Source organism: Siphateles boraxobius, unplaced genomic scaffold (assembly GCF_051911475.1).
Source record: "Siphateles boraxobius isolate OS27281-9 unplaced genomic scaffold, OSU_SipBor_1 22, whole genome shotgun sequence".
NCBI classification, from domain to species: Eukaryota; Metazoa; Chordata; class Actinopteri; order Cypriniformes; family Leuciscidae; genus Siphateles; species Siphateles boraxobius.
This window is the reverse complement of record NW_027508833.1, coordinates 20,478,726-20,502,766: the sequence shown is the minus strand read 5'-3', so window position 1 is coordinate 20,502,766 and position 24,041 is coordinate 20,478,726. Positions and strand designations below refer to the sequence as shown.

Genomic DNA, 24,041 nt, shown 5'->3' with positions numbered 1-24,041 from the left:
TATTGAGTTTGTATCCAAAAAACTTAAAGCATGATTAATGAGCAATGTTTGAAAATATTGCTCACTGTCCAGTGACTTCAATTAAAATTATTCTTGTTAAATATCAAAATCCATGTTAAAATAGCTCATAACTGATAAAAAAAAAAATTATGTGTTCAAGCCCCTCACTTTCATTCTGTTGCTGCTGGTCTGAAAATGCGGGTCCTGCGGTTCTGCAGCTGGATAATATTAGTTGTGGAGTGATGAATCACGATTTGAATTGCATAATGATGATGCATGCAGAGAGCTGTCTCTGGAAGATCTGGTGAGAAATAAAATAATGAATGCATCTCTACCACAGCATGGAGGAAGAGGTGTCATTGTGAGGAGAGCCTTTTTGGCTGCTGGTAGTACTTCTCTGTGAAAATTCATTTAATTCTTTGGACTGCAGGAGAACAAGACAATGCTCCTTCCCACACTTTAAAGACAACCAAGAAGTGGCTTGAAACAACCCCATCAGGCACAAAGAATTATCAAGAAGAGAGAGAACTGAATAAGGGTCTTCCTGTAACTTCATTATGAGTGAGGAAATACAGTGAGCTACAGTAGGCCTTGGTCTCCCCCACATGCTATGATATTCTACTAGAATTGTTAATTTCATAACGACCATAAAGAATCCAGTACAATCCACAATGACATTTTTACATAGCCCTTCTCTTACAAGGTTACTTACTTAATAGTTAGCACACATTTATTGCGTATCTGTGTCAACTCACAGAACACTAATTCAAAGGACAAGGCTCAACAAGGAGCTGGCTAACGTTCAGTGTCTCGCTAAAGACCATAACTGTGGTTGGAAAAGAGGGTCCTCAGTTGCTCTCCAATCTCTGGGTCATTCCTGTAACATTCAGAGTGTATCAGCAAACGTGCACGTACTGTTGACGTCATTACGTTGGTATGGATATACGTAGCCCGGCAATAAACACACTGTATGCAACGTTCGGTCTGATTATTTGTAGACTAACCAAACAATACACATAAAATACCACACTGGCGACGAGGATCGACAATAACGAAAACGTCTCCTGGACAGCGGACGTTTGCGTGCGGAAGAAAGTTCCGAGTGAAAGCAACCGGCTGTAAAGCAAGTGAGCTAGGGAGTTAGCAACCGGACAGTTAGCATGGCGCTAGCACACGGCCCGTCCGTACCACCGTTTGATACAGAGAGCGAACCCAGCTCTGTCGGACTGAGGTGGAATAAGTGGCTTCAGCGGTTCGAGAACTACACTACAGCTGTGAATATAACTGGGGACCCAAAACTGAAAGCCCTCCTGTTGCATCTGGCTGGTGAAAGAGTGAACGACATATAAGACACAGTGGCGGCCCAGGCTGACAAGTATGCAGACGTGAAAGCAAAACTCACAGAGTACTTCTCGCCCAAAAAGAATGTCCAGTACGAAGTGTACGTCTTCAGGAAAGCTGCACAACAGCCCGGTGAGAATCTAGATGCATATAATACGAGACTTTGTATGCTGGCAAAATACTGTGAGTTTAGTGACGTAGACAATGAAATAAAGTCACAGATCATACAAAGCTGCACGTCCTCCAGGGTGCGCAAATACGGTTTGAGGGAGGCAAACAAGACATTAAAAGAACTGCTTGAATACGGCAGGACTCTAGAACTTTCTGAACTGCAGTCAAAGGGAATCGAAGAAGGTTCAAATCCCACTACTGCTGTGAATCAAATACACAGATAACTCCAAAAGAAGAAATACCAAAAACGTCCAATGGGTGGCAGCAACACGCAATGCAGAAATTGCGGGGTCGAGTGGCCACACAAAAATGAATGCCCTGCAAAGGGTAAACAATGTAAAGCATGCGGGAAGCAAAACCACTTTGCAAAACAGTGCAGGTCAAAACCACGACACACAGAGCAGCAAGCAGAGACACAGGGATACAAGAAAAGCTATAGAAAGAAAATCAGTCAGGTGGAATCACAAAGTGAACCAGCTCAAATCAAGTCATCTTCAAGCAGCGATGAATCCTATGCATACACTGTTAAAAGCAATAGCAACAATAAACAGGCGTCAACACAAATCAAGCTGTATGGAGACACAGTGCCAGCTCTGATCGACTCTGGTGCTGCTGTAAACATCATCATTGAAATGACATACAACAAGCTGAGCATTCAGCCCCGCCTCCTAAACACTGATCTCAAAATACTTGCCTATGGGTCCAAAGACACACTGCCCATCCTAGGGAAATTCACTGGATGCGTGGAGGCGAAGAACAAGACCAAAACAGATGGGACGTTCTATGTAATTAAAGGTGATGGCTGCTCCCTGCTCAGCTACCAGACAGCTGACGAATTGGGGTTGATCAAAATTATATGCTCTATCAGCCCTTCCTCAGTGAACCTCACAGTAGCAGATGAGCTTGTGAACAGCCACCCCGAGCTGTTTGATGGCATTGGTAAGCTGAAAGACTTTCAAGTGTCACTACATATAAACTCAGACATACAGCCCACATGCCAGCCAGACCGCAGAGTTCCTTTTCATAAACGTCAAAAAGTTGAAGCTGAGTTACAGAAACTGGAAGATGAAGATATCATAGAAAAAGTGACAGGCCCAACACCCTGGGTCTCGTCCATCGTAACGCCACCAAAGCCCAAAGATCCAGACAGGGTACGCATATGTGTCGACATGCGACAAGCAAACACAGCCATCCAAAGAGAACGTCACCTGACTCCCACTATGGATGACGTTATTCATGAACTGAACGGAGCGACCATATTCTCAAAGCTGGATCTAACATCGGGATATCACCAGCTGGAACTACATCCCAACACCAGGTACATTACCACATTCACAACACACCTGGGCCTGAGAAGGTACAAGCGCCTCAACTTTGGCATCTCTTCAGCCGCAGAGGTGTTTCAAAACACAATCCATCAGACACTTCAGGGCATCGCAGGGGTGAAGAATCTCAGCGATGACATTATCGTCTACGGAGCGACAAAGGCTGATCATGACAAGAGTTTAACAGCTATATTCCAGCGACTCAAAGAACGGGGCCTCACACTAAACCGAAAGAAATGTGAGTTCAACAAGACGCGACTTGAGTTCTTCGGGTTCATTTTCTCTGCTGGCGGTGTCTCAGCAGATCCCAAGAAGGTCGACGCCATACATCAAGCCGACAAGCCGAAGGATGCTGCGGAAGTCAGAAGACTTTTGGGCATGGCAAACTACTGCTCACGCTTCATCCCTAATTTCGCCACAGTAACAGAGCCCCTCCGAAAGCTTACGAGGAAAGACACGACCTGGCAGTGGGGCGCAGAACAGGATGCAGCACTGAGGACACTGAGAGAGAGTCTCACCAGCGAGACCACAATGCCATATTTCAACCCAAACAGAGAAACAGAGCTCATCGTCGACGCTAGTCCAGTCGGGCTAGGGGCGATACTGCTGCAAAAAGACAAAAAAAAGAAACACATAATCGCTTATGCTAGCAGAGCACTCAGTGACGTCGAAAGGTGCTATTCTCAAACGGAGCCTGAAGCGCTCGCAATTGTATGGAGCTGTGAACATTTTCATCTCTACATCTACGGCAAAGAGTGCACGATGGTGACGGACCTTAAAAGCCACTCGAACTGATCTGGAACAACCCGAGGTCCAAGCCGCCTGCCCGCATCGAGCGGGGGGGACTCCGGCTGCAGCCATACAACCTCAAAATTGAATATAGGAAAGGGACTGATAATCCAGCAGACTACATGTCCCGCCATCCAATCCCAGCACAGACACCTACCAAAAACACCCGTGCCACAAAAGTGGCTGAAGAATATGTCAACTTCATCATGCAGAACAACACACCAAAAGCGATGACTCTAGATGAAATCAAATCAGAGACACTCAAGGATGCAACATTACAAAAGGTTAGCGTTCTTATATGCAACAATGCATGGCACACAGTCGCAAAAGTCGCTGCGTTAAGACAGTATGAACATGTGAAAAGTGAGCTCACAGTATCACACGAAAATGACATCATACTCAAGGGGCTCCAGAATCGTCATTCCCTCCTCCCTCGAGTACAGAGTACTTCAGCTCGCCGATGAGGCACATCAGGGAATCACAAAGACGAAGGCCCTCCTGAGAGAGAAGGTATGGTTCCCAGGCATCGACCGACAGGCCGAGGCAATGGTTAGAAACTGTCTAGCATGTCAAGCCACCACACCTGAAACGCACACAGAACCTCTGTAGATGTCAGACCTGCCTGACACAGTCTGGCAAGATGTAAGTGCAGACTTTTACGGCCCACTACCAACTGGTGAACACCTGCTAGTCATCATAGATGACTACTCTCGATACCCAGTGGTGGAAGTCATACACTCCACCTCTGCAAACTCTGTCATCCCTGTCATAGATAAAATCTTTTCCATGTTTGGCATCCCCAGATCTGTAAAAACGGATAACGGCCCCCCATTCAATAGTGCGCAGTTCAGCAAGTTTGCAGCCTACATGGGATTTCACCATCGAAAGATCACACCATTATGGCCCCAGGCGAACGCCACTGCAGAGAGGTTTATGAGAACACTTGAAAAATGCCTCCGTGTTGCATACATGGAAAACATTCCCTGGAAGCAGCATCTCCACACATTCCTACGTGAGTACCGTTCAACACCACACAGCACAACAACAACATCACCCGCTGAGTTGTTGCTCAAACGCAGGATACACACAAAGATGCCTTGTGTGAGCAGGCTCACTGGATCGGAAAAGGATCTTCGCAAGAGAGACCACATGGCCAAAGCCAAGGTGAATGTGTTCTCAAACACTCGCCGATACCCTGCACATTACTCTCGTCAACCTGGTGACATGGTGTTGTGCTCCCAACCCAGGGGCAATAAACTTACAGCACCATACAACCGCAAGCCGTACAAAGTTACCACAGTCAAAGGCTCCATGGTCACCGCTGAGTGGAATGGACATCAAGTGACAAGAAATTCATCCTTCTTCAAAAAGCTTGACCCTGGCCTGCGTGACACATCGACAGCAGAAGAGGATGAAGAAGTCACTGCCGACACAGTCCCAGTGGTGGCAAGATACCCTACCAGTCACAGACAGCCTCCACAATTCCTCAGAGACTTTGTCACTGCCTGAATAACGGGTAACATGGACTGAGTAGGACTGTGAAATGGACATAATGCACTAGAGGTGGTATGGACTAGGTGACACAACCGTTATGTGTTAAATTTGTTAAGTGAAGAGAATGTGTCCTAAAAAATATATATATATATATATATATATTTCCTTCAGAATCTGAAAATGTATGTAAAGGCAGCTCTATATCCCATTTCTGAAATTGTTTCTGAGTAGGCATTTAACTGAGTTATTATACTGAAGCAATCTGTTTGTCTATTTCATAGAGTTTTGTTTTGATCACAGACCAAGTGAATGTCTAGGTGTTGATTACTCAAGTAACTGAAAGTGGAAACAACATAACTGAGTTCATTAGTTTAAAAAAATAAAAAAAAATAAACAAATAAGTGATGTAACATTCAGAGTGTATCACCAAAGAGCACGTACTGTTGACGTCATTACGTTGGTATGGATATACGTAGCCCGGCAATAAACACACTGTGTGCAACGTTCGGTCTGATTATTTGTAGACTAACCAAAAAATACACATAACATACCACAATTCCTACTTAGGATCAAGCTCAGAGCCACTGACTTGAATACAAAAGAGTTGGGCTCCACCACCAGAGGGATACAGCTGTAACCTCTGATCTGACCAATCATAAGGCAGAATCTGCCATTTTATCCTACAAACAAATCAGAGGGTAAAGTTAGTAAATTAACGTCAGTGAACTGGAAGTTAAATAAATGGTGTGTATTGACATCTTTCTGTGGTTGAAACAATACAGGTCCTTCTCAAAAAATTAGCATATTGTGATAAAGTTCATTATTTTCCATAATGTAATGATAAAAATTAAACTTTCATATATTTTAGATTCATTGCACACCAACTGAAATATTTCAGGTCTTTTATTGTTTTAATACTGATGATTTTGGGATACAGCTCATGAAAACCCAAAATTCCTGTCTCAAAAAATTAGCATATCATGAAAAGGGTCTCTAAACAACCTATTAACCTAATCATCTGAATCAACTAATTAACTCTAAACACCTACAAAAGATTATTGAGGCTTTTAAAAACTCCCAGCCTGTTTCATTACTCAAAACCGCAATCATGGGTAAGACTGGCGACCTGACTGCTGTCCAGAAGGCCATCATTGACACCCTCAAGCAAGAGGGTAAGACAGAAAGAAATTTCTGAACAAATAGGCTGTTCCCAGAGTGCTGTATCAAGGCACCTCAGTGGGAAGTCTGTGGGAAGGAAAAAGTGTGGCAAAAAACGCTGCACAACGAGAAGAGGTGACCGGACCCTGAGGAAGATTGTGGAGAAGGACCGATTCCAGACCTTGGGGGACCTGCGGAAGCATTGGACTGAGTCTGGAGTAGAAACATCCAGAGCCACCGTGCACAGGCGTGTGCAGGAAATGGGCTACAGGTGCCACATTCCCCAGGTCAAGACACTTTTGAACCAGAAACAGCGGCAGAAGCGCCTGACCTGGGCTACAGAGAAGCAGCACTGGACTGTTGCTCAGTTTTGCATGTCATTCGGAAATCAAGGTGCCAGAGTCTGGAGGAAGACTGGGGAGAAGGAAATGCCAAAATGCCTGAAGTCCAGTGTCAAGTACCCACAGTCAGTGATGGTCTGGGGTGCCATGTCAACTGCTGGTGTTGGTCCACTGTGTTTTATCAAGGGCAGGGTCAATGCAGCTAGCTATCAGGAGATTTTGGAGCACTTCATGCTTCCATCTGCTGAAAAGCTTTATGGAGATGAACATTTCATTTTTCAGCACGACCTGGCACCTGCTCACAGTGCCAAAACCACTGGTAAATGGTTTACTGACCATGGTATTACTGTGCTCAATTGGCCTGCCAACTCTCCTGACCTGAACCCCATAGAGAATCTGTGGGATATTGTGAAGAGAAAGTTGAGAGACGCAAGACCCAACACTCTGGATGAGCTTAAGGCCGCTATCGAAGCATCCTGGGCCTCCATAACACCTCAGCAGTGCCACAGGCTGATTGCCTCCATGCCACGCCGCATTGAACCAGTCATTTCTGCAGAAGGATTCCCGACCAAGTATTGACTATTGAGTGCATAACTGAACATAATTATTTGAAGGTTGACTTTTTTTTTTGTATTAAAAACACTTCTTTTATTGGTCGGATGAAATATGCTAATTTTTTGAGACAGGAATTTTGGGGTTTCATGAGCTGTATGCCAAAATCATCAGTATTAAAACAATAAAAGACCTGAAATATTTCAGTTGGTGTGCAATGAATCTAAAATATATGAAAGTTTAATTTTTATCATTACATTATGTAAAATAATGAACTTTATCACAATATGCTAATTTTTTGAGAAGGACCTGTATATCTTCTGATGTTCATGCATGTTTATTTTGTGCGATAACTATAGTCCAGACATTTTATGAAAAAAGGTTGAACAAATTGGAACAGAAGCGAACTCAACTGATTTTGTATCCTCAATATGTCCTGAGTAAGGGAAAAAAAGCCCCGAAGAATCCCATTAGGGAAAAGTTTCGAAAAAGACCCAAATATAGCCTATTCATGTGCATATTCATTCTCTTTCTCGCGTGAATAGTGTAAATTCTTAACCTTTAAATATCATGATGAAAATTACTGAGTTGATTACTTACATCAAGACAAACAAAAAATGTATTACAAGTTTTTTGAAATTGTTTGTTAACATGGACAAACGGTGCATTATCTAATTACTTATGTGCTAATTTGCATAAATACCACAACAAATCTAAACATTGGGTATAGCAGGTGAAAATGTCTTGTTAAATCTTGTTGACAAATAACAGTAAAAGACTTAATGTTAAGGTCTGAAATGAACCCATTTAGGCTACCCATGAACATTAATACATAGAGGCAGGAAAAAGTACTTTAGAAACCAGCCTTTATTTATTATTAATAGATGGGGTTTGGGGCTGGGTCACTGGGACTGTTTCTGGGGGATAAATCTGAGGGAAGAACAGGAGACATAGGTAAGGACTCGGAGAATGCAGAGGACAAAAGGTAGGTAAAATAAAAAAGTGTCTGGATCAGAAAATCTAGTTACGTACACAATGCACTCAATGCCCAAACCCCATCTCTGCAATAATAATTAATAAAGGCTGGTTTCTAAAGTACTTCTTCCTGCCTCTATGTATTAATGTTCATGGGTTCATGGGTGACTCTGTTAGCGTCACGTCACCTCAGCTAATTCCAGCTGCTGAACTTGCCATCCCATCATTGGCGTAAGCCCTGTCCTTAGCGAGCTATGCGAGGGTAGCCGAGTCTGCATGTCCTGCCTGAAGAAGGCGGCAGGGGTGCAGCCGACCCCCCCTGGAGGTAAAGGAAGGGACCATCCTGGTGGTGGTGGGGAGGATGAAGGGGAAGGTACCATCTAGGAGGTGGTTGGGGAGGATGGAGGTAATTGGCGCGTCAGCATCTGCGAACTCAGACAAACGTAAGTACCAATATTTTATTCTATGAGTGTCAGCACCTGATTGGCTAGAACTGAGATAGTGCGTGATGCGCTGATTGAGTCTTCCTGACAGAACTTAAGCTAAAGCTTTCATTTCTGTTAAATTGATGATGGCATGATGGGCGAGTAAGGCGTTGGACTTTAGATCCAATGGACAAAATGTCCTTGTGGCTTTGGAAATAAGATCCAATGGACAAATATCCTTGTGGGTTCAAATCAAACTCCTGTTCATTAAAATTAGTTTTTCAGTTTGATTTTTAAGCACAAATTAAGCATCTGAAATTACAGCTTGAAAGGGTACTAAACCCTAAAACAACCTTTTTTTACTTAATGATCTGTAAGACTGGGGCTTCATTAATGCTAATTGTACATTTGAAATTGCAGATTAAAACAATAAGTTCAAATGTGGGGGTCTATTGCAGTAAAAAGCTCTGGTTTCAACCCCACTCCTGCTAGTTAAATTGACCCTTTCAGGCTTTTTGAGCACTAGTTATGCATTTGAAATGGCAGCTTAAAATAAGTTCAAACGTGAGGATGTGTTGCAGTAACAACAACAAAAGAAGTCGTTTCCCAACCAATGGACAGATGTAATTGTGGGTTCAAACGACTCGGTTACTAACGTAACCTCGGTTCCCTGAGAGGAGGGAACGAGTATTGCGTAAGTAGCTTACACTATGGGAAAACTCCTTTTCTCGAGAATATTGAAGTCTTTATGTAAAACGCATTGCAGCTGCACAGCTGACAGCAATGAACGAAGGCAGCTCGGTCATTGGCTGTGCTGCGGCAACTTGCTCGAACCAATGACGGGGCGACTCTGAATGCGCGACCAATGAGCGCGCTTCGCGCCCGCGCGCGTCAGAGCCCGCCAAGATGGGCGTGGCCAAGAGCTATATATTGGGCGCCCCGTCATGAGAGTTCTTTAGGTTAAAACGACTGAAGCGAACTAACCAAGCACAAGCACGGCAGCTTACGCAATACTCGTTCCCTCCTCTCAGGGAACCGAGGTTACGTTAGTAACCGAGTCGTTCCCTTTCGAGAGGTCTCTCCTATTGCGTAAGTAGCTTACGCTATGGGAACACCATGCAAAACGCCGTGCGTGCTGAACTTCGCCTTATGATAGCCAGAGGCAGGTGCCTGAGCTAAAAAAGCAAAGTTATCATCCAACTAGCCGGCAGAGGCGAGCTTTATATGTGGGAAAGAATACAGAGCGGCTAGAAGGCGCTCAGTGTGACACAAGCACATACATAATCTAGATACGAACTCGTAGTTCAACTAGCATCATGCTGATAGTACATTGGAATGCAGTGTCGGGACCTGTAGGTTGTAGAACCTGATAAATGTGGACGGTGAGGCCCAGCCTGCCGCCGCACAAATATCCTCGATCGGTATCCCGCTCGACCATGCCCAGGAAGAAGCCACACTCCTGGTGGAGTGTGCTTTGACTCCCCAGGGGCATTGAAGTCCCTTAGCTTCATAAGCCAGCGCTATAGCCTCAACTATCCAGTGAGAGATTCTCTGCTTTGAAACGGCGTAACCTTTCGTACGGCCGCCAAAGCATACAAACAGTTGTTCTGTCTGTCTGAATAGGGCAGAACGCTCCAAATACACTCTGAGAGCCCTAACGGGGCAGAGTAGATTAGCGTCGTGTTCGTCTGCTGGGGACGATAGCGCAGTTAGGGAGATAACCTGTGCTCTGAAGGGAGTGGTGAGCACTTTAGGAATATACCCATGTTTCGGTCTAAGGACGACCCTGCAGTCGTTAGGTCTGAATTCTAGGCAGGCAGCGCTTGTCGAAAGCGCGTGCAGGTCGCCCACTCTCTTGACCGAGGCGAGTGCCAGCAAGAGCGCAGTCTTGAGCGAGAGCTGTTTAAGGTGCACGGTTCGGAGTGGTTCGAACGGAGGCCCTTTAAGAGCGTCTAGGACAGTAGCTAGGTCCCAGATCGGCACTGAGGGGGGGCGTGAAGGGTTCATCCTCCTAGCGCCCCTTAGGAAACGAATAATTAGGTCGTTTCTTCCCAATGGACATTCCATTACAGGGTCGTGTGATGCTGTGATGGCCGCCACATATACTTTGAGCGTGGAGGGGGCGCGGCCCGCCTCCAGAAGCCCTTGTAGAAAAGCGAGTACGTTCGTAATCTCGCATGTTTCAGGGTTCAGGCCCTTGGCATTACACCAGTCACTGAACACTTTCCATTTCTGGGCATATAAGCGTCTCGTGGAGGGCGCCCGCGCCTCAGCGATGGTTTTTAGTGCTCCGCTCGTGAGGTTCCTGGGAACCCGTTGAGGGGCCATGCATGAAGGGCCCACAGATCGGGGCGGGGATGAAATATCATCCCGTTGGCCTGACTGAGGAGGTCTGGCCTCAGTGGAATCGGCCGTGGTGCAGATTGCATTTGCATCAGATCTGGAAACCATGTTTGGTTCTTCCAGAGTGGGGCTATCAGCAGCACTGCGTTTTTCTCCTCTCTGACCCGACTGATGACCTGCGGTAGCATCGCGATCGGGGGAAAGGCATATAAGGGACGGCTCGGCCAGCTCTGGGCGAGCGCATCCATGCTTTTCGTGAAGAAAAGAGGGCAGTGCGCGTTCTCCTTGGAGGCAAAGAGGTCGATCTCCGCTTTGCCAAAGGTTTTCCATAACCACTGAATCGTCAGCGGGTTGAGAGCCCATTCTCCTGGGAGAATTTTGTCTCTGGATAGCATGTCCGCCCCCTGGTTCAGGGCACCTGGCACATGCGCTGCTCTCAGCGAGCGCAAGTTGTGCTGGGACCATAAAATGAGTCTCCTGGCCATTGAATGCATGGAGCTCGACCTGAGTCCACCCTGGCGATTTATGTACGATACTACCGTCATGTTGTCCGTTCGGACCAAGACGTGTTCGTTTCTCAGCTGTGGGAGCAGGGCTCTGAGAGCCAAAGCGACCGCTTTCATTTCCAGACAGTTTATGTGTAGGCGCTTCTCCGGGTTTGACCAAAAGCCGGAGACAGGCCTGCCCTCGTAAAGGGCCCCCCAACCTATTTTGGAGGCATCTGTCGTTATCATCTTTCTCCTTGTGTTCACACCCAGACTCACGCCTGACTGGTACCAGTCGGCGGCTTTCCAGTGCGTCAGGGCTTTTATACAGCCGTGGTTCGCTCTGATTAAAAGGTGGCCCGAACGCCACGCGTGAGTAGGGACGCGGCTCTTGAGCCAGCGTTGGAGAGGGCGCATATGCAACAATCCTAGCTGGAGTACGGCCGATGCTGAGGCCATGAGACCGAGCATCCTCTGAAACCGCTTGACGGGGGCGAGCGCGCCCGCCCTGAATGATGTTGCAAGGCGCCGGATGGTGAGCGCGCTGTCATTTGCATCGAGTCTAGAACTATTCCCAGGAAAGAAATCCTCTGGCTGGGAGATAGTATGCTTTTTGCAAAATTGATTCTTAGACCCAGGCATTCTAAATGGCTGATAATCCAAGATCTGTGTGTTATTAACTGACTCTCTGATTGTGCTAGAATCAGCCAATCGTCGAGATAATTCAGTATTCGCACTCCCCTTCGCCTTAGGGGGGAAAGTGCTGCATCCATACATTTCGTGAATGTACGGGGAGCCAGGGACAGGCCGAACGGAAGTACTGTGTACTGGTACGACTGTCCCTCGAAAGCGAATCTCAGAAACGGCCTGTGATGAGGCGCTATTGGAATGTGAAAGTAAGCATCTTTCAGATCCACTGAGAGAAACCAATCTCCTGGGCGTACTTGCGCGAGGATATGCTTGGTTGTTAACATTCTGAACGAGCGAATCATTAGTGCTTTGTTCAGGTGTCTGAGATCTAGGATGGGGCGGAGACCGCCATCCTTTTTCGGGACGAGAAAATAGCGGCTGTAAAAACCTGCCTCGCTCAGAGAGGGGGGAACAGTTTCCACAGCGCCCTTTTCTATTAGTTTGCGCACCTCGGTGCGTAGAACATGTGAGCACTCTTTTCTCACTTTCGTCTCGACCACAGTCGTAAAACGTGGTGGTCTGCGAGCGAACTGGAGCGAGTATCCGTGCTTTACTATATTCAATACCCATTTCGGCATATCTGGAATATTTTCCCATGCCGCTGCGTGTACAGATATGGGCTGAATACAGGCTAGGGGCGGGCCGCTGTGACGCAGGGACCCGGCCAGCGAATCGCCTGAGCTCATAGCTCTCAGAGGCGCGGGCGCGCGCTGAGCAGCTGAGTGAATGGGCGCGTGTGTGATTACAGCAGCGCGCGCTGTGTCTGTAAAACTCGCAGCCTGGGCTGGGGTTGTGTTTGACACTGTAAGGACAGTGTTTATAAGTGGGGGTGCATAAACAGTGGTAGGCACACGCGTCACTTTTATAATGTTTCCCGCTTTTACTGGGGATGAATTTATAACTGTGTGAACAGTGCTTGTGTGTAGTGGTGCGTACATGACCGTAGGCACGTGATCTACATTCATGGGGTGCACAGCTTGAGCTGGGAATGAATTTGGCACTGTTTTGACAGTATCTGGGAATGCACACTTTGTGGACATGTGAACCCTTAGTGACACAGGCAGAAAAAGACTCTTTTTGTGTTTTCTGTGCGTCGCCGTAAAAACGGCGTTTGTTTGCAGGTGAGCGAGCTCTGTGACTGGCCCATTGACTTTTGCAGAGAGAGTGGTCCGGCTTTTGCGAGACACGCACTCTCTCTTTTCATTCTTGTGGCTAGGACGGCTTTCGAGGCTCGGGGTTCAGCACAATCTTGGGCCGAGGACCCCGTCGCTCAGAAGGCGGCTTGCGGTTGTGAGAGCGCGAGCGGCGTCGAGCGTCAGCCTGAGGCGCGGGCTGAGAGGCGGTGGGGGCTGTTCTAGCCCGCTGCGGCTGCGGCGGCCTCTGTCTGCTCTGCGATGAGCTGGAGCGCTTGGGCAGGAAATGCCACATAGCTTGTGAAGCATTCTGGGCCTCAGTGAAGCGTTCGGCGAAACCCTTAACCGCCGGTCCAAACAGCCCGCTGGTGGAGATAGGCGCGTCGAGAAATGGCGCCTTATCCGCGTCCTTCATCTCAGTCAGAGTCAACCACAGATGGCGCTCGAGAACAGTCAAATTAGCCATGGCACGGCCGATAGACTGGGTGGTGGCCTTCGTGGCTCGCAGGGCTATGTCAGTCGCGCTGCGTAGGTCCTTAAAGGCTTCGGGTTCGGGGCCAGACTCGTCCATAGAGCGGAGAAGCTTGGCTTGGAACACTTGAAGTACCGCCATAGAGTGAAGCGCTGATGCAGCTTGGCCGGCGGCGGCGTAGGCGCGACCGGCGAGAGCTGAAGTAGTGCGGCAGGGCTTCGAGGGGTGGGAAGCTTTGGCTTTCCATCCGGTGGTGGAGGGCGGGCAGAGATGATTGGCCACGGCCTCCTCGAGGGGCGGTGTTCCCTCGTAGCCTCTTTCCTTCGCGCCGTCCACAGAGGAGAGCGAGGAAGAAAAAGAAGGCTTTAGGCGCGCAGAGTGGGGGGCTTTCCACGACTTGGTGAGTTCGTCGTGAACTTCCGGGAAGAAGGGAGAAGGCCTTTGCCGAGGGGCCTGCTGGCGCCCCTGCAGAAACCACTCATCCAGTCGGCTCCGGGTTGGTTCTTCGGGAGAAGACCAATCGAGCCCGAGGTCTTCCACGGCCTTAGAGAGAACGCGGATAATCTCACTATCCATGGTGGAGCCCCCGCTCGCGCTAGCTAGCGTCGACGGGGCGGGGTCGAGAGTGGAGCCCGGCCAGTCGTCCGATGCAGCGTCGATTGACAAGCTGTCATCCATTCCCCCGTCGTCCTCGGACGCGCCGAAAGTCACAAGGCCCACCGCTCTGCTAGAGGGGTGTGGGTCCGGCTGGGTGAACTGAACCGGCGGTGGGGAAGGCAAGAGCGGCGGTGAAGCACGCGGAGACTGGCTCGGCGTGACGTCACTGAGCTCAGGTTCAGGAAGCCTCTGTGAGCGGCGCTTTTTCTTAGTGCGCGGCTCGAACAGAGGGATGGCGGCGATGGGCTCGCTCACGGCGAAAGCGGCGAGGCGAGCCCGCAGTGCGGAGAGACCCAGGTCGTCACATTCGGGGCATCCGCCCTTGGTCAAAGCAGCTTCTGCGTGGTCCCGGCCCAGGCAGCGAGCGCAGATGATGTAACGATCCCCGTCCGGGAGAAGGTCTCTGCACGACGCGCAGGAAGGCATTTGAAACAACGCCTTGGAAAAATTGCTCTTTTACAAGTGTCGCAGAGCGAACAGATGTAAATACTTGCGTGAGCAGTACGCCGGATGGCTCAGTAGGATCGCGTTAGAAGGCGGCTGAAGGTGCCGACGTCCTCGTAGCAAATCCCGCTGGTATGCTTTTCGACGGCGAAGCTTCAATAATCCGGAGGATCCAGCGAAGAAGGTGTTCGCTGAAGGAGATTAAATCTAAAGAACTCTCATGACGGGGCGCCCAATATATAGCTCTTGGCCGCGCCCATCTTGGCGGGCTCTGACGCGCGCGAGCGCGAAGCGCGCTCATTGGTCGCGCATTCAGAGTCGCCCCGTCATTGGTTCGAGCAAGTTGCCGCAGCACAGCCAATGACCGAGCTGCCTTCGTTCATTGCTGTCAGCTGTGCAGCTGCAATGCGTTTTACATAAAGACTTCAATATTCTCGAGAAAAGGAGTTTTCCCATAGCGTAAGCTACTTACGCAATAGGAGAGACCTCTCGAAAGGGAACCCAACTACTAGTACAAAAAAATAGGTTTTCATTTTGATTTGTAAACACAAATTATCATATGAAAAAGAAGTTTAAAGTGGTTAATTAAAAATGTTAGGGTCTGGTACAGTAAAAATAAGTGTGTTTTCCCAACCAGGATGACCGAGTGGTTAAGGCGTTGGACTTAAGATCCATTGGATAAATGTATTCGTGGGTTCTAACCCAACTCCTGGTAATAAAATAATTGTTTTTTAATTGGAAGTTTAAGCAGAAATTAAGAAATCTAAGTACAGCATAGAGGGGCAAGTTCATTTGTGGGGGTCTGTTGCAGTAAAAAAAAAAGGTGGTTTCAACCCCACTCCTGGTAGTTAAATTTAGTCTTTGAAGGACTAGTTATGCATTTGAAATGGCAATATAAAATGATAAGTTCAAATATGAGGGTGTGGTGCAAAAAAAAAAAAAAAAAAATCTTGTCCCAACCATTGGACAAATGTCATTGTGGGGTCAAACCCAACTCCTAGTACTAAAAATTAGATTTTCATTTTGATATGTAAACACAAATTATGCATATGAAATAGAAGCTTAAAGTTGTAAAATCAAACTATCGTCCAGGATGGCCGAGTGGTTAAGGCGTTGGACTTAAGATCCAATGGACATATGTCCTTGTGGGTTAAAACCCCACTCCTGGTAATAAAACAATTGTTTTCTAATTGGAAGTTTAAGCAGAAAGTAAGAAATTGAAGTACATCAGAGGGCAATTTCAAATGTGGAGGTCTGTTGCAGTAAAATAAAAAGTCTGGTTTCAAACCCAATCCTGGTAGTTAAATGTAGCTTTTTAAGCACTAGTTATGCATTTGAAATGGAAGCTTAAAACGATAAGTTAAAATGTGAGGGTGTGTTGCAGTAACAACAACAAACAAAGTCTGGTCCCAACCAATGTTCCCAAAGATTCTGGGTTCAAACCCAAGTACAAAAAATTAGGTTTTCATTTTGATTTGTAAACACAAATTTCAAACCTTCCAACCACACTACTGGTAGTTAAAATTGGACTTTCAAACTTTTTAAGCACTAGTTATACGTTTGAAATGGCAGCTTAAAACGATAAGTTCAAATATGAGAGTGTGTTGCAGTAACAACAACAAAACATGTCTTGTCCCAACCAATGGACAGATGTCATTGTGAGTTCAAACACAACTCAGGGCAACACTGTGCAGTCAGACCACTTTTGTTCTGCCAATATCATAGGGTTAGGACCATATGGTGCATTCAAGTTCTCTTGGGAATTTTGTTTTTACAAATTCATAAAACTCAAAGAATATGCATTATATGTGTCATTTATGTTTTGTTGTTGTTCTTGTTATTATTATAATTATACTGCCACAGAGAATGATGGGAAATGTAGTTGAAATGTAGTCACTCATGCCTATCAGCTTATAAACTGGCTAAAGAGTAGTGTTTTCTGGCAAACTTTATCGCTCTTCTTCATTAACAGTACACATAATGCGTACAAACTAAATTGTACTGTCAGCATTCAGAAATAAATTTATCATGATTGAAAACTATAAAGACTTTGTGGTGGCAATCATGTGCATTCAAATCGTAATTACAATATTTTTGACATGACTTGAATGCACCAATAGGCATAGCTCAATGTTATTGCGATCTACTGATACTTGCAGGAAATGGACACAAGAACCAAAAATGTTATGGGCGAAAGGAACATGATTAGGGTCATTCCTTCTGAGTGTGAGGACAGTGAGTTTGAGGAGAGTCAGGAAGAGTGGATCCCTGAATCATGTTTGAGGTACAGTTAGGAGGTCAGGAGTCAGTTAGGGGTTAGTCAGGGGTCAGTCAGCAAAGTGACGTGTGTGTGTGTGTGTGTGTGTGTGTGTGTGTGTGTGTGTGTGTGTGTGTGTGTGTGTGTGTGTGTGTGTGTGTGTGTGTGTGTGTGTGTGTGTGTGTGTGTGTGTGTGTGTGTGTGTGTGTGTGTGTGTGTGTGTGTGTGCATGCGCATGAGTATGTGTAGTGCACGCAAATGAGTATGTCTAGCTTGTTGCAGTCTGTTGCAGTAAATAAAAAGTCTGGTTTCAACCCCACTCCTGGTAGTTCAATTTAGTCTTTCAAGCTTTTTAAGCACTAGTTATGCATTTGAAATGGAAGCTTAAAAAGTTAAAATGTTAGGCTGTGTTGCAGTAAAAAAAAAAGAGTCTTGTCCCAACCAATGGACAAATGTCATTGTGGGTTCAAACCCAACTCCTAGTACTAAAAATTAGGTTTTCATATCGATTTGTAAACTCAAATTATGCATATGAAATAGAAGCTTAAAGTGGTAAATTCAAATTCCCAACCAGGATGGCCGAGTGGTTAAGGCGTTGCACTTAACATCCAATGGACAAATATCCTTGTTGGGGGTCTGTTGCAGTAAAAAACAAAAAGTCTGTTTTCAACCCCACTCCTGGTAGTTAAATTTAGTCTTTCAAGCTTTTTAAGCACTAGATTAAACTGCAGCAACAGCTTAAAACGATAAGTTAAAATGTGAGGGTGTGTTGCAGTAACAAAACAAAAAAAGTCTTGTCCCAACCAATTGACGGATGTCATTGTGGGTTCAAACCCAACTACTAGTAGGGTATGATGCAGTAAAAATAAGTGTGTTGTGCCAACCAGGATGGCCGAGTGGTTAAGGCGTTGGACTTAAGATCCAATGGACATATGTCCTTGTGGGTCAAACCCCACTCCTGGTAATAAAACAATTTGGTTTTAATTTGAAGTTTAAGCAGAAAGTAAGAAATTGAAGTACACCATAGAGGGGCAAGTTCAAGTGTGGGGGTCTATTGCAGTAAAAAAAAGTTTGGTTTCAACCCCACTCCTGGTAGTTAAATTTAGTCGTTCAAGCTTTTTAAGCACTAGTTTAAGCTACAGTAACAGCTTAAAACAATAAGTTAAAATGTGAGGGTGTGCTGCAGTAACAACAACAAAAAAAGTCTTGTCTCAACCAAAATACAGATATCATTGTTGGTTCAAACCCACCTACTAGTACAAAAAATTAGGTTTTCATTTTGATTTGTAAAAACAAATTATGCATATGAAATAGAAGTTTAAAGTGGTTAATTCGAATGTTGGGGTCTGCTGCAGTAAAAATAAGTGTTTTCCCAACTAGGATGGCCGAGTCGTGAAGTCGTTGGACTTAAGATCCAATGGACAAATGTCCTTGTTGTTTAAAACCCCACTCACAGCGCTCACTGCACAGCGGGGCAGATAGCACTGAATTCTATACCGACAGAAGCTTGCCTTGTAAGGCAGGAACCTCTAGGTTGTAAAACCTTATAAATGTAGACGGCGAGGCCCAGCCCGCGGCCGTACAGATATCGGTAACCCCACTATACCACGCCCACGATGAGGCCACGCCTCTCGTGGAGTGCGCTCTGAAACCCAAAGGACACTTTAGGCCCTTAGAAGTGCAAGCCAGTGCTATGCAAGGTTATTATAGTTTTGCATTTTTCATTAGTTTTTATTTTTATTTTGTTTTGAATTTTTGTTTTCAAATTCAGTTTAGTTTTAATTAGTTTTTAAAGTGGGTTTGCTAGTTTAGTTTAGTTTTTATTTTTTGAAAATGCTTAGTTTTAGTTTAGTTTTTATTAGTTTTAATGTTAGTTTTAGTCTTTTTTTGGATTTTGGGTTATTTGTCAGGGGCAAGATTCAAAAAGGTCAGAAAAAGAATTGTGTAATAATAACTCAACGAAAACATCATACAATTTTAGAAATATCTATTCAACAATAAAACCAGTACATAAAATGTACATATGGGCACAAATATATGTAAACAGTCTGCACAAGACTCCGCAGTAAAGTGCAAAATGTGTAAGTGACGTGTGCCAGGAAAAAAAACTAAATAGCAAAAAGACTAAAGACGACATAAACTGCATTTCTAAATAAGTAAGAAATATTGTGTATTGCCTATCTTGCTAGGTAAGTCTTGCTAGTCTTTGTCCTATTTAAAGTAGGCTAATACTGAACGTGAAACAAAATCTGGAACAAAAAAGTGGATTAACAGTTTTCTAGCAATATTAATTATTAAAATTAAGCACAAAAAAAGAGTTCATACCCAAACAGAGTATTAAAAACCTCCTTGCAAGGTAAGTATTGCTAGTCTTTGTCCGATTTAATGTAATACTGAATATGAAAATAAAAATTAAAAAAATCTGGAACAAAAAAGTAGATTAAAAATGTATTAAAACAAAAATAATACTCAAGAGTATTAAAAAACTCAAAATACATGGAGAAAATCATTTAGCAAATACAGGCTATTTCTCATTAAAAGCAGTGAATTCTTTTCTCTTTTTATTTTGTTGTTTGATTGATATTAAGTGCACAGATGGAATTAGGTTTATTACGCACTGTCACTTTAAGACCGAGTGCAGATCCAATTGCACTGATGCACATCCGATATTCTCACAACTGTATGTTCTGTAAAGACATAACTGACTGTGTTTGCATGAATATTCTCCAAAACGGACATTTATACATAATGCTGTGTATTTGTCCATTCAGACGCGAAAGAGAGCTCAATTCAGTCCTCGCGCGCTGTATAGCTGTCTATCATTTGTCATATAGTAATAACACCTTGTTTTATTTTATTTTTTATAAGTTATGAGCTATAAATAATTAAAGTGTGATATTTAAATTACGCAATTGAAAGTGCGCAGCTCTGAATGCACGAGCTCTGCGTAGCGCACACAAACTGACAGCTTTACCACTTGTTTCGCTATTTGTTGCGCTTATCAAGTTAATGGTTACATTTCGGAGATATCAAGTAGCTATATAAAGCTACATTAAACATTCCACACACATCGCAATGACGATGATAAGTGTTATTTTTTATTAATTGACCCACGGATTATCCAAAGCGTCCGACTCCGCGGTATTAAACATATAGGCTACATATAAGGCACACTGTCTAACATTCGCACAACCTTTGAACTAAAAATTAAATAAAAAGTGCATTCATCTTTTGCATGACGCGGGCCATAAAATTTATGTCGGACCGGCTACTCATCTGTATTGAATAATGACATAACATTATTTAATATTTGAATCACAGCTTATATATTTGACATCGACAACCCAAGTGCATTTTACCTCAAATTTGCGACTAGTTAACTTTCTAAAGAAGGCGCAATCGCTTCTCTGGTCGACATTAACACACAGACAATAATGTATTCAGAATTAAAAATATTTTTGCACCACTTTTTAATGTGTGATTGTGTAAAGGTGTTCACGAGATACCAACCTTTCGCGAACTTGCTTACAACGTCGAACCCTCGTTTTCATGGAGACGCGGTGTGCACGGAGGGGAGGGGCTGTGTGTGTGTGTGTGTGTGTGTGTGTGTGTGTGTGTGTGTGCGCGCGTGCATGTGACAGAGAGACGGAGGGAGAGCAGGGAAAGGAAATGCAGCTGAACGAATACACTGCGTGTTTTAAATAGCGTTAAAAATGAAAGACATTGACAAAGACGAAAACTAAGGACATTTACTCTATTATTTTATTTTATTTTAGTTAGTTTTGCCAAACACACATTACAGTTTTAGTTAGTTATCGTTTTTTTGTAATGCCTCGTTTTTATTTTTATTTTAGTTAACGACAATGTTTTTTCCCACCTAGTTTTCGTTTTTTCGTTCGTTTTCGTTAACGATTATAACCTTGGTGCTATGGCGTCGACTATCCATCTGGATAGGCTCTGTTTGGATGCGGCCAGTCCCTTGGAGCGTCCGCCAAACAAAACGAAGAGCTGCTCAGTGTGTATGAAGCGCGACGAGCGGGACACATAAGCTCTCAGTGCCCTGACAGGGCAGAGGAGACTCGGATCCTTCTCCTCATCACGAACCGGGAGGGCGCACAGGGAAATAACCTGGGCCCTGAACGGTGTGTTTAGGGATGTGGGCACATACCCGTGCCTTGGTTTGAGTATGTCTTTTGAGCCATTAGGCCCAAACTCCATGCATGACGCGCTTACCGAAAGCGCTTGCAAGTCCCCTACGCGCTTCACTGAAGCGAGAGCCATAAGGAATACTGTTTTGAGAGACAGATGTTTCATGTCTGACAAATGGATTGGCTCGAATGGGGAACCTTTCATGGCTTCCAAAACCGTAGAAAGGTCCCACACAGGGACTGAGGGGGGTCTGGGAGGATTCAGCCTCCGAGCTCCCCTGAGGAATCGCACGACCATGTCGTTTTTCCCCAGTGACTGGCCAGACGTCGGTTTTGCAAACGCCGCTATGGCCGCCATGTATACTTTGAGCGTGGATGGGGTTCTGCCCTTATCCAGCAGCTCCTGAAGGAAGGAGAGCACTTCCGTAAACCCACAGTCTGCGGGTGAAAAGCCCTGAGCTTGACACCAGGCAGAGAACACTGACCACTTTGAGGAATAGAGCCGTCTAGTAGATGGGGCTCTAGCCTGCGTGATTGTATTTAAAACTCCCTCTGGGAGGTTAGCGGGTACCCGTTGATGGCCCACGCATGTAGGGACCATAATTCCGGGCGAGGATGCCAAATCGAGCCCTTTGCCTGAGAGAGGCGGTCTCTCCTCACTGGTATCGGCCACGGGGCAGTGCTGGTCCGCCGCATTAGGACTGGGAACCATTTCTGGTTTGTCCAGAGCGGAGCCACGATTAGCACTGGGCATCCGTTTTCCCTGATTTGTTCCAGCACTTGAGGCTGGAGCGAGATGGGGGGAAAAGCATAGAGGGGGCAGCGGGGCCATACGTGGGCCAGCGCATCCCTGCTCTTGGAGAAAAAGTTCAGACAGTGAGCGCTTTCTTGGGACGCGAACAGGTCCACCTGCGCTCTGCCGAATGTCTCCCACAGCAGTTGGATCGTCTGCAGGTGCAGCGACCATTCCCCTGCTGGGACATTGTTTCTGGACAGATGGTCTGGTCCCAGATTCAGGCGACCAGGCACATGCGCTGCTGTCAGTGAAAGCAGGTTGTGTTGAGCCCATACCAGGAGGCGTTCCATCAGCCTGTAAAGGTTTCGGGACCTGACGCCACCCTGGTGATTTATGTATGCCACCACTGACATGTTGTCCTACCGGACTAAGACGTGGCGGCCTTTTATCTGGGGACAAAAGCGCCATAGCGTGTTGTCGACTGCCAGCATTTCTAGACAGTTAATGCGTAGGAGCTTTTCCCGTTCTGACCACTGGCCGAAGAACGGTCTGCCCTCGAGCAGCGCTCCCCATCCCTAGGTGGAGGCGTCTGTGGACACCACCGTCACACTCGAGGGAGTCCCCAGACTCAAGCCTGACTGATACCAGTCGGCTATTTTCCAAGGTTCCAGAGCCGAAACGCATTTCATGTCGACCCTGAGGTGAAACAGACCAGAGGTCCATGCCCGGGTTGGAACTCGCACTTTCAGCCATAACTGCAGTGGGCTTATGCGAAGCAGGCCCAGCTGGAGTACTGAAGATGGCGAGGCCATGAGGCCCAGCATTTTCTGAAACCTTTTGAGCGGGACTATAGAGCCGCGGCGAAAGGATTTTGTGGCGCGCTGAATGTCCAGTTCTCACTCTGCCGACAGACCTGCTGTCATAGCCAGCGAGTCCCGCACTGTTCCCAGAAAAGAGATTTTCTGGCTGGGAAACAGCGAACTCTTCGCCCAATTGACTGTGAGACCCAGATTCTCAAAATGCTCGAGTAATGTGGTTCTGTGTTCTATGAGCTCTGAACGTGATCGAGCTAGAATCAGCCAATTGTCCAAGTAGTTCAAAACTTGCATGCCCTGAAGTCTCAGGGGTAAGAGGGCCGCGTCCATGCACTTCGTAAATGTATGAGGTGCTAGGGATAGGGCGAACGGTAGGACTGTGTATTGATATGCCTGGCCCTCGAAGGCGAATCTCAAGAATCGCCTGTGACGTGACGCTATTTGTATTTGGAAATAGGCGTTTTTCAGATCTATTGACATAAACCAGTCTTTGCGCGAGGATTTTCCTGGTTGTCAGCATTCTGAACTAGCGCTTCATAAGCACTCTGTTCAGCTGTCGCAGATCTAGAATGGGTCTGAGACCCCCGTCTTTTTTCGGTACTTGAAAATATCTGCTGTATAGCCCCCCTTTGCTCTGAGCCTGAGATAAAGGTTCTATGGCCCCTTTGCTCAGCAGTTACACTATTTCGGCTCGAAGTAGATGAGATACTTCATGTTACCGTGTTTTCGACTGGCGCCGTGTAACGGCAGGGATGCTGAGCGAACTGTAGCGAATAGCCTCTTTTTTTAATGTTCAACACCCATTCTGATACCCCGGGAAGCTTTGCCCACGCATCTGCGTGAATAGCTAGGGGTAGAATGAAAACCGGGCTCTGGCCACGGCATAGCGGCGGCTGCAGAGCTTCGGTGTGCTGAGACATAAACACTGTATTTATAGAGTGCGAGGCGGGAGGCGCGCCAATCGCGGCGGGCAGCCTGGTCGCGCTCGAATTCTCTATGACAGGTTGTGGAGAGAGAGCGAGCGGGACAAACCCCGTGGGATTGAGCGTGTCTTTGAAGGAATGTGGGCGCGGGACGGCGGGCACATTCATTCACTGCACTGAGAACACCGTCGGCTTGTGCTGACCGAATGTGTGTCGGTTTCGTTTTTACAAAAAACGAGGGACACGCATTGTGTAGTGTTTGTGGGCAGTGTGTCGTGGGCACATTTACTACATTTTTGCACAATCGACATGAGTCAATTTTATTTGTGCTAGCCCTGAACTGTGGCGGGCTGTATATGTGTGTGGG

General features: G+C 46.0%; 2 non-coding genes across 2 annotated transcripts; both read left to right on the top strand.

The window, feature by feature from the left end:
* The first annotated feature begins 15,882 nt into the window (after positions 1-15,882).
* trnal-uaa (transfer RNA leucine (anticodon UAA)) lies at positions 15,883-15,966 on the top strand. The gene has a single exon. It is a non-coding gene; the product is annotated as a tRNA-Leu (tRNA).
* A 1,968-nt stretch (positions 15,967-17,934) lies between these two features.
* Positions 17,935-18,016, top strand: trnal-uaa (transfer RNA leucine (anticodon UAA)). The gene has a single exon. It is a non-coding gene; the product is annotated as a tRNA-Leu (tRNA).
* Positions 18,017-24,041: the final 6,025 nt, after the last annotated feature.